We start from the raw sequence: 12341 nt of genomic DNA, 5'->3' as shown, positions 1-12341 counted from the left end.
TGCCATCTCATCTTGCATTAGACTTTCCAATGTTACTAGTGTTAATTATGAGCTTAGACTTCAGTTCATAAACATAATTCTAAAATTTTTAGGAAATGAGTGTGAAGATGCTTTCATTTTACACATAATTTTGAAGAAGAATGTGCCATGATTAATATTAGATACTTGTCTAAGAATGCAATTAAGCAAAAATTTATCCCCCTTACTTTGAAAGCTAAAGCTAAAAAATAGTTGTATAACTTACATACAAATTCTATCTCCACTTGAGATAAATTTCTTACCATTTTTCTTAAAAAAATTCTTCAAAATTCATAAAATGGTAAAACTTAGAAACAACATTTAAATTTATATGATAATTCTAGGAGAACCATGCATTCTAAAAATATTTCGATAGATTTAAGAATGTTCTCATCTAATGTCCTCATCATGATTTTAGAAAAGTGGTGTCTATGCCAAATTATCTATAAAGAATTGGATTATTCTTCAAAGATATCCATAAAATCTATGTGTCAAGGTGATTTCATAAAAAAATACTAATGAAGCATGGAATTTTTTTATAAAAATTGTCTAGGAAAACTATGCAATGAAAACACCATGATGAAAGAGCAACTTCATTAGTTCCTTAACAAAATTCAGTGGTTTATCTTTAGAGTCGAACATAGCCTCTGAAGTTAAATGGATTACAATCATGTATTAGTTAGAAGTTAGAAACCAAAGATCAGGATTCTACTCATATCAACCAAGTTTCTTCCTTAAGATGTGATAAGTGTTTATCTCCTACTCATGTTTCAAAATAATATCCTCTTTTAGAAAATAACCAACCACTTGAATAGATAAATGATGCATTCTAGCACCCTAGGAATGATCTATTTTCTCTAGCTTATAATTCTGGTTGGAGAAATCATCCTAATTTTGCATAGAATCAGGAAAATTTCTTAAAAATCTAAAATTTCACTCTCTCTTTAGTTCCACAATTTTCGAGAGGAAACATGGTCCATTTAACACTCACAATCTCAATAATCCACAATGAAATCATACATACAATAATCAGCCTCCTTAAACTCCATCTCTCAATTTTGCTCCACTAGGATTCAACAATGATCATGAGAAAATGTCTACTGTCCTAGAAAAGGGTCTAGAAGGCATGATGAAAGCATCCACTTAGACCACCAACATGTTGACTCAATCAACCAACACATTAAATTCCTTTATGCAACTATTAAACTCAAACAATTAAGCAATAGCTGGAATGGAAGCTCAATTAGGACAACTAGCCAGTGCTATGAGTGAGAGAGAAAAAGAAAATATTCTTGAGTCAACTGGTTGTCAATCCTAAGGATGCTAGCTCAGGTTAATCCAATATAGCCCATGTCAATGCAATTCATAACTTAAGATCAAGCAAACAGATTGATAACCAAGTCCAAATGCCTCCTCATCAAACTTCTTCTCAAAACCACACTTCTAAACCTAAACCTCCTTGTAACAAATTTGTGCAACCAACTTATTCTTCTGATGACCATGAATAAGAATTGAATCTAAGCCCAATCTAGATAGGTTCAAACATGTTGCACCCTTCCCATATAAACGTAGACTTAGTAAGAACTCTCGTTAGATGGAAAAGATCTTAGACACATTGAAGCATGTCAGAGTGAATATTCCTATTTTAAAAGTCATAGAACAGATCTCCTCACATATCAAGTTTTTGAAGGAACTATGCAAAAAAGAAAAGGTCAACCCAAATCCTATCTTCTGAGTTTCCAACACTACTAAAATCATATCCAAGTCAATACCTTTGAAATATAAGGATCCAGTTTTCCCTATAATAATTCCATGCATCATAGAAAATATCATTATTGATAAGGCAATCGTAGACTTAGGGGCTAGTGTTAACCTTCTCCCTGTTAGATCTCATGTTTATGCGCCTATTGTCTAATCTGGTTTTGATAATTAATAAACAATTTCTAACATTGTTTTCTAGTATTTGTGTTTGCTCGCAAAGTATTCTAGACAAACATCCCGAATAGAGGACGGATGGATTTGCACTTTAACGATGACACCCTATTGGAGGTTGAATGGATTAGTATATTAACGATGACATCCTATTGGAGGTTGGATGGATTTACACATTAACGATGACATCCTATTGGAGGTTGGTAGAAATTGGAATGAAGCCTTTGCCATTCAAGTCAAAAACACACTATCGCACTTCATCCCTGCTACCAAGATCAAGCTTCATGAATATTCTCAGTTTGGCTACAGTGTCTGTAGTTTAGGTCTTTTATTTCATGTGTTTATACTTAGAGCTCAAACCATACACATTATTTTGAAATAATTTAAAAGTATCTCATTTAATTCATTTAAGTAGTACCATTAAATCTATAATTCCTAGTACTATTTTACGTCTTTTCCAAAGTCTATTAATCTATCTAAAAGTATCTCAAAACTTGTTAAATACTTGATTCTGTTAATCTATGAAATCATATTTAACAATTTCGTATATTTTGCAAAATAATGAGTTTTTATAAATGAGAAGTGCTATTTTAAAAATTCCTCTTTTAACATGTTTATTTTCATATGTATAAACGTTTTTCTCAAGTTTTATAATTTTTGGAGTTTTTTAGCTATTTTCTTTTTGCTTTTATTAACTGCCAAAATAGTCAACCAGTCGACTTGGCAGAAGCTATTGTTTTATAGCAACTGCTATTTTAGTTGACCAGTCGACTGGTTGCTTGAATTAGTCGACAGAACAATCTTTTCATTCGACTGATCAATTTTTTCAGTCAACTTGTTAGAAGCTATTTTTTACAACAACTGCTATTTCAGTCGACCAGTTGACTGACTATTTGCATCAGTTGACCTAACAGTAACTAAGTCAACTGGTTGTGTTTGTCATTCGACTGGCTTTGTTTTATTTTTTTCACAGAACTAGCCAACGGTCAAATTGCATAGTTGACCGATACACCTATCAGTCGACTGATCATGTTTTTATCTGTAATAGTTAGTTTTTGATTTGATCTATTTTGAGAGGGTATAAATAGTCCTCAAGACTTATTTGAATGGCCAGAAAACTTTGGCCGATTTGCTCCACATTTTTTGAGAAAGATTTAGTGTGTTTGTTTATGTGGAGAAAGAGTTTTACAAAAGGATATTGATTTCGGTTTTGAGGCGTTCATTTTCAAACCTCTATCTCTCCTTGTTTTGGAGAAGTTTTTCTAAACCCTCTCTTTAGCTAATCTTTAATTGAATTTGATTTTTTTTACTCATTGTTTATACACACTCACCCACTTGACCTTTAGTATTTTATATTTAGTAAAATTGGGTTGTGAGAGTGATTCATTGAGAGAGACTTATATTTCATTCTCATCTATTTAGAGAACAAAAGCCTTTATTCGTACTTATTACTTAAACACATTGTAATACACAAGAGAACTTAGAGGAGTGGTTGGGAAAGACCAGGGTTAATTCCAAGAGGAATGGTTTGGTTGTAAATCTTAGTGAGATGTTGTAATTCCAAACACTTGAGGAAGTTGACACGGATAGTCCAACACTTAGAGAAGTGTGGTTTGTGTGATTGACATTATGTGCATTATAAAAGTTATCGGTGAACTTTGGAAACCGTTTTGTGTAGTTCTTAAGTTATAGTGGAGATCTCCTTGAGGTGAGGAGCAGAGACGTAGGTCAATGGTTGACCGAACTTCGTGATCATATCTTGTGTTTGCAATTGTTTTTGCCACACTATTATTCTTCATCTTGTGCTTGTGTTTATATTGCCTATTATCTCATTATTTATCCTTGCATATCTTTTTGTATATCATATTGCTAGGATATTGATTTATAAGTTTTAATTTGGCATCGTAATCGGATTAAATTAGCTTTACCCTATTCACGCCCCTCTAGGATAAATTCATTTAGTATTAGAGCTTGGTGCTCTTGATTTGTGGCTTAATTGCCTAGAGTCAAAGATTCTCGCTGTTATATTTTGTTAATCTAGATTTGTGATTTTTCTTACTTGCATCATCACCATGGATATACATGGTGCACCTAGTTTAGGTTATGCTAAAGATGTTGCTCTTTCGTTCAATGCTTTCTCTTATGCTCAATTGGTTTTTAGATTTAAACTATTTGTTAGATCTATACATGTTAATACATAGGAAGTAATTGATTGTGCTTATATTATGCCCTCGTTGGAGAAATCTAAATGGAGCAAGGATGATAAAAAGATGTCTATTTTGACAAGATATTGTTAGAAATTTTGCTTAAAGCTTTTGATCCATCTATTTCTAACAAACTTGCTTCTTTTGATAGTGCTTATACATTTTAGAAATATTGTGTTAATCCTAGGTTCACACAAGGCTGCAGTCCAAGGTAAAACCAGAGATGTCAATCCTGCCATTCACCCATACTGTGCATAAACACATTTCACCAATCACATCAATATCCTCTAATGGAACCAAATAGAAGTGCAGGTACAAAACAGGCAAAATAAAGAGAATAAATGTAATAGACATGATATAGAAGTGATATCTCATAAATAAAAAGAATCATGTCTCAACTGTACTATATCTGTATCTGAATAATAAATATGTCTCAACATGAATCAACTAAAAATCATACTAAGGCACATTGCCTTTACAATATGAATTAGAAACTCTAATGTCTGAATGAAACTCAAAACTACATTGGAGCCTCTACAGTAAAAATACGTGACGATGACTATGCCAGAACTTCGTCACCCTGCGGCTCTCCGAAAATCTAAACTAACTAAAAAGTAATTTAAAAGAAAAAAATAACAACAAGAGCGTTAGAGCGCTACATCAAGATTAACTCCATCCACCCCCAGGGGAAGGGCTGCTACATGGAGTGAAGGCTCTATCTATTAAGCATAGTCTATCTAGATTCATTTTTCTCGTATCTAAGTGAGATTAATATTTAGAAACCTACAACACGAGACGTAGTACGTCAAACGAAATAATCCAAACAAGGAAACCATCATGTATATACCATAAGCCTCAAATTGTAAATATCTAAACATTAATACCAAACTAAGAAAAGACAATCCTAATGAAACCAACAATTAGAAAATCCACAACACGAGACTGGTACGTCAAGCGAAATAATTTAAACAAGGAAACCCTCATATATATATATACCATATGTCTCAAGTTGTGAACCTCTAATCATTAGTCTCAACTAAGAAGTAAAGAAAGCAGTAAAAGAAATAAGATATCAACACATCGTATTTATAATATCTTCCACTATCACTGGAGAGATACAATAAAATACCAACATACAATTTTGTATACTTTCAAAAGTAACATATCTCAGTCATATAGTTCAATGATAGGTCGTATTCATAATCGGCATCTGCCATACTTAGGCTATCAAGTAATTATCTCAGTGCAACGGACTACCCTGTAGGTATCCTGAACTGTGTACATGGCAAATTAGTCTCATCACGATCTCATTGCATAACATGAGTGCGGGACGGACTACCAAATAGGCATCCTAGAAATACCGCTCACGAGCCTCATCGCACCCTAATGCGGGACAAACGGCTATATCAAGCCTCCTAAAATCTGACTCAATAGCCTGTACATATGGAATATCAAAGTACTACCTCATGTAGTATTGAACTGAGCTCATCAACGATATCCACCTCATGTATAAACTGTGTATATCTTGTATGTCGACGCACTATCCCATATAGTACTGAGCTGTGCTCATCAATGACATCCAACATGTGTATGAACGATATCTAATTCGAATATGATCAAATAAAAACTCATCATAATCCCCTTGGGATTCTCAAATGCATAACACAACATATTCATGACTATACGTGTAACATCAAGTGTCTCAAAACTCTGCGAACGCATCTCAAAATAGTGCAACACAGCTCCTCAAAACGAGCAGGAAAACAGACGAGACTTCTGTTAGTAAAACGAGCATATCTTTATCTAGGAAAAGTACTTTTAGAAAAGGTTTTATGTTTTTAAAACTAAATTCATATATATTTTAATTAGCAAAAGTTTGGTTCAGTTTGGAGTTCATTTGTTATTCTAAACCTCTAGTTAAACATTATACATGTGTAACAGTTTTTCTGCAGGACATATTATTAGTAAAAAGAACATATCATTCTTTATACAAAATCCTTTTAAGAATAGTTTTCTATTTTAGAAACTAGATACATATAGCTTTCATTTGGAATTGATTTGGTTAAATTTGGTGTTTATTTGTTTTCTCAAAATCTCAATTAAAAATTATATAAGTGCTGTAGTTTTCTGTAGAAAATATATATTTAGTACATCTCTTAAATTTATCATATATAAACGATATTATGAATAACCTTAATGATCATGATCATAATACTATCATAAACAGTAAGAAAAGATTACTTATCTAGTATTGGTTTAACTTTTAACATCAAAAAGAAATCTGATTTCTAACATCACATGTTAAGATTTAAACATATAAACACATATTAAACATCTAAACTAGTTATTTAACTATGTAGATGGGTTTGGATGAAGATAATCTTATCTTAAACATCTTTCTAAGCCTCTAAAATAAACAACAAGTATTCCACGAGCCCAAACAAACCGTTCTCCATTGTCACACATTGACGTTCTCGCCCTCGTGTCGATATTATGCTTCACAAAGCTCTCAAAATTCAGAAGAAAAAGATCTAGGATTTTTAAGGGGAGAGGGTGGCTGCTAGGGTTCATAGATATAATAAAAGAGAGGAATTTTTGTGAAAACATAGGAATATATTGAGGCAAACCCGCAACAAACTCGTTTGACCCGAACCAGGAAACCTAGTCTAATTAGAAAAACAACCTTTAGTATTTTGGCCATAACTTTCAAGTCTGACTTCAGAATGATGTGATATAAGATTTTTTGGAAAGCTTTTGAAGATACTTATAATTTTGGTCTTTTAAGTTTTTCCAGATTCTAACTGATTCAGTATGTAAAATATATATACCCTTAACTGGTCGTTTTCCCCAGATTCAGGCCCGTGCACGTGTGCATGATATCACTTCTATATTTACATATATACATTGAATTGATCTCAAATTAATTCCTAGCGTACTCAAACATTAATAAATATCAGCAGGTGGTACTTCGGGAGATGTCGAGCTCGACATTTATCATAATGTAACATATTTATTATTCATTATAAAATATTTAAATTTTTGGGGTTTTATATTCTTCCCCCCTTAAAAGAATTTCTTCCCTAAAGTTCCACAAACGTATCTTAGAGATTAATAATACATTACCATACATATTCAGATATAAAATATTAAAATATCTATACTTAACACTCTAAAATGCGAATATTTCTACTTAACCCCTAATTAAACAAAACTAGTACGTCGGACGAAAAATCCAAAAAAGTAACCCCCCATATATATACCATGTGTTCCGAATGATTAGAAGTTAAGTGTTAACACCTCATTCTAGCGTTAAATATAAATATGGCCATATGGATAATCATGAACACCAATCAAAATCAATCAACTTACATGTTCAAACAGGTGTGGTAGTCGCGATGCATAACATCTTCGCGCTCCTAGAAATCTTCCTCGATATTTATACTTAACTATCTAGAATGCAAATACTCCCACTTAACCCCTAACTAAGTAGAACAAGTGCATCAGATGAAAAATCCAAATAAGGAACCCCCCATATATATATCATATGTTCCGAATAATTAGGAGCTAAGTGCTAATACCACTATTCTAGCGTTAAGTATAGATAGGAGCATATTGATAATCATAAACATAGACAAATCATATCCAAACAATTTACTTGCTCAAATAGGTGCAAGTAAATAGGTGCAAGTTGTCGCGATGCATATCCTCATCGTGCCCCAAGAAACTTGCTCAGCTCCTTTCCGATTCCATTAAACTTTAACTAAAGATATAATTTTGTTTCTAAGTCTCTTATCCTCCTTGGCAAGAATACACACATGAATTGCAATAATAGTCATATCATCAAGAATCTCGACCTCTAGCGTGTCTAACACTCGCTGTTGCTCCTCGTCACGTAGATGCTTCTTAAGTATCGAAACATGGAAGATATCGTGTATACTTGATATCGATGCTGGAAGATCTAACCGGTATGAAATAGCTCCAAAGCGCGCCACTTTCCTGAATAGACCAATATGCCTTAGGGAAAGCTTCCTCCGTCTATAAAATCGCTAAACTCCCTTCATTGGTGATATTTTTAATAATACATAGTCCCCAACCTAGAACTCCAATGGTCATTATTTCTGATCTGCATAACCATTCTAACGACTCTATGCTGCAAAAGGCACTCCCGAATTATTGCTACTTTTTCTATAGTCTGTCTTACTAACTCCGATCTACGCAATAGGTTGTCCTCTGATTCTGCCCATCAACTAGGCGATCTACAAGGCCTCCTGTATAACGCCTCATACGGTGCCATACCAATTGTCACTTAGTAACTGTTGATATAAGCAAATTCAATCAATGGAATATGGTTCTCCTAACTGCCCTAGAAATCTATAACACAAGCCCGTAACATATACTCCAACCCTTGATTGACTCTCTCCATTTGTCAATCTGTCTGTGGGTGAAAACTATAAAAATACGACAACTGGCTATCGGAAAATTCTGGAAGCTCCTCCAAAAGTACAAAGTAAAAATTGAGCCTCGGTTTGATATAATCTTCTTTGGAACTCCATGTAATCTCCCATTCACCTAGATGAATATCCTCGCATAAGTATCTACTGTGTAAGTCATCTTTACTGGTATAAAATGTGCTGACTTCGTCAACCGATCCACTATTACCCAAATAGAATCATTCTCCTTCTTCGATCTTGGTAATCCTACAATAAAGTCTATAGAAATATCTGCCTACTTCCACTATGAAATGGGTGAAGGCTGTAGGGTTCCTACTGGTCTCTGATGTTTTATCTTCACGTGATGGTAGGTAAAGAATTTAGCTACATATTCTGAAATCTCTCTACGCATGCCGCTCCACCAAAAATGTCTCTTCAGATCCTTGTACATCTTCGTTGTGCCTGGATGCTCTGTATACCTGGTACGATGGGCTTTGTCGAATAAATCCTTCTTTAGCTGAGCATTAGCTGGCATTACTAATCGACCCTTCATCTAAAGTCCTCCATCTGCTCTAATGGTCCAATCAGTCTTTGGCTCTTTGAAAATCTCCCTATTTCGGGTTTGAATCCAAGAGTTATCCAACTGAGCTTTGACCACTCTGTCACTCTAAGATGGCTGTACGGACAAATCTTGCAAAAATACGATGCTCCCAACAATTTCCAGTCTAAAATTAAACTGGCTAAGGGTGTAAAGATCTCGGTACAATGAGTATCTCAAAGTTGAAATCCGATTTCGACGCTTCCAGCTCAACGCGTCTGCCACAACGTTTGCCTTCCACAGATAATACTAAATCACAAACTCATAATCCTTAATAAACTAAACCCATCGTTGTTATCTCTGATTTAGTTTTTCTAAGAGAAGAGGTTCTTCAAGCTCTGATGATCTGCGAATAGCTCAAACTGTACTCCGTATAGGTAGTGTCTCCATGTCTTGCTAAGACCACTACTGTTAGCTTCAAGTCATGTGTGGGATAGTTCTATTCATGCATTCTCAACTGACATGAAATGTATTCTATTACTCTCCGGATCTGTATCAAAATACCCCTAGACCCGACAATGGTGCATTCGTGTAGACGACAAAAATCTTATCACTGCTCGGAATAACCAATACTAGCGTTATAGTCAACTTAGTCTTCAAAGTCTTAAAGGCCTCCTGGCACTCCGTGCCCTAAACAAATTTTACACCCTTCTTCGTAAAACATGTAAGCAGCGTCACAATCTTTGAGAAGTCCTGTATGAACTTCCTATAATAGCCTGCTAATCCCAGAAAACTATGAATCTCTGTAACTGTCTTCGGTGGTTCCCAATCTAGTACGACCTCCACCTTAGCTGGGTCTACTATAATACCCTCTTGTCTAATAACATGGTCCAAAAATATGACTTTAGAAAGCCAAAACTCGTACTTGCTGAACATAGCGTACAACTGATGCTCTCGTAATGTCTGCAATGCCAAACGAAGATGCTGCTCGTGCTCTGCTTCCAATATCAAACGTTAATAAAAATGATCACGAACTAGTCCAAGTATGGATGAAAAACCCGGTTCATTAAATCCATGAATACTGCGAGAGCATTGGTTAGCCTAAATGGCATGACGAGAAACTCAAAACACCTATATCGAGTCAGAAAGGTGGTCTTAGAAATATCCATCTCCCGAACCCATAACTGATGATAGCCAGAACAAAGATCAATTTTATAGAAATGTTGCATTCCTTGCAGCTAGTCAAACAAGTCGTTAATCCTCGGTAATGGGTACCTATTCCGGATAGTGGCCTTGTTCAACTCACGAAAACTTATACATAGGCACATACTATCGTCCTTCTTCTTCACGAAAAGGACCGGCGCTCCCCATGGTGAATAACTCTGGCTAATAAAATCCTAAGATAATAACTCATCTAACTGGGTCTGTAGCTCCCTCATCTTAGCAGGTGTCATATGATAGGGTGCTCAGGATATTAGTGTCGTACCTTGCTGTAACTCAATGCAAAAAATCGACCTCTCTTACTGTAGGTAAACCTGGTATGTCCTAAAAGACATCCTGGTACTCTAAAACCACTCTCGTCTCGCTCAAATTAGCATTACGATCCTACAGTATCACCTCCTCGATGTACGTCAGAAATGACTCCATAAACTGGTTTCCCTGTGAGATCGCTATTATCAACTCACACCCATTGGATGCTCGCAAGTTGACTGTTTTAGCAAAATAGTCCATATTAACATAAAATATGGTAGGAAGATAGCCAATCCATACCGAGAATGACGTTGAACACCGACATCCGTAAAACGATTAGATCTATGATAAACTTGGACTTATCTAGACTGATGACACATCTCCTATGGACACTCCCTAATAGGGACACCTCCCCTAAATGAGTAGAAATGGATAACAGTACATCTAAATGATATGTAACTAGCTGGAACCTATCCATGAATGTATGAGAGATAAAGAATGAGAAGCTCCTGAATCAAACAAGATCCAAGATGGAAATGAATAATCACTAAGAAAGTTCTGCTCGCACCATGATCACGCGATATGATTGCATAAACTTTGTCATCGGCTGACAACTATTGTGCTACTGGTGGTAGAATTTATGGGACTATCTATCCTTAAGGAGTCTTTTGGATAGCGTGAATCTGGCCAGCGGGTCCCTCTATCCTTAGAATGGTAGGTGGTGCCTCGATCTTCTGCTACTGGTCGTAACCATGGCCCTGCGACTGCTGACCCTGACCACTGATCTGCTGGTGGTGATAAAAATCCTTACCTAATTGCTGGATTCCTTCCGGTCTTACAAAAGGTTTATTGTTCTTACCCTGGTCTCTGGACAATCCTGCCTCCAAAATTAACTCTTAGTATGTCTCCCTGCCCCAATCTAGTTAGGTCTAGCTGCTTTTCAAAATAGTAGATGAAATCCTTCTATGAAATTGATATTCGTTGTTCCGGCATAACTAGAATCGGTGCTATCTGCCATCATCGTCCTTTAAGCTGAATATAATTAATCTCCGCCTATGTACTGAGTCAATGCTAAGTAAATCTAAAAGTATTTCCTACATATTTCCTCCATTTATAGGTTATAACTGAATCAGATGTGCCCTAAAATTTCTGTGCTCCTAACTTCTAATATCTTCCTCAATCTTACCGAGCCAAGCTTCCTGCTCTACAACTCTATTAATAGCTGGATGTGGCGATGGTGAGACCTTCGACATTACCTCTTCAATAAGTACGAATGGTACAACTGGTGGTTGAACTTTAGGGAGTAAAATCTGGCTTGTTACTCACTCCTCGAGTGTTGCTAGTCTCTATTTCTGCATTCGGTATTACCAAGTCAATTAGATACTGTGGAGCCTACTGCGGCTCGGGCTTTACTTGCCCAGCTCTCCGGGTATAAGCTTTATCTCGACCACGTCCCCGTTCTAATATTTATAATACCAAGAGGAGAGCTTATTTGAGTCAGTAAGTGAGATCCCAATCATAAATAACATAACATATACCAATAGAAAAAATTATATCACTTATCATTCATGTAGTTACTTTTCAATCAAAGTAAGGTAGTTATCACAAAAAATTGTAATTTTTGAATATACGTATATAACGTCCTCATTCATTCTAGGAATTCCTAGCGGACACTATACAAGATTCCTAGGAAACTCTATCCTACGTCCACGACTCGATACGAGAATGATCCTAGGATGGTGGAACTAA

Source organism: Asparagus officinalis, chromosome 3 (genome assembly GCF_001876935.1).
Source record: "Asparagus officinalis chromosome 3, Aspof.V1, whole genome shotgun sequence".
Lineage (NCBI taxonomy): Eukaryota > Viridiplantae > Streptophyta > Magnoliopsida > Asparagales > Asparagaceae > Asparagus > Asparagus officinalis.
This window is presented reverse-complemented; position numbering follows the sequence as displayed.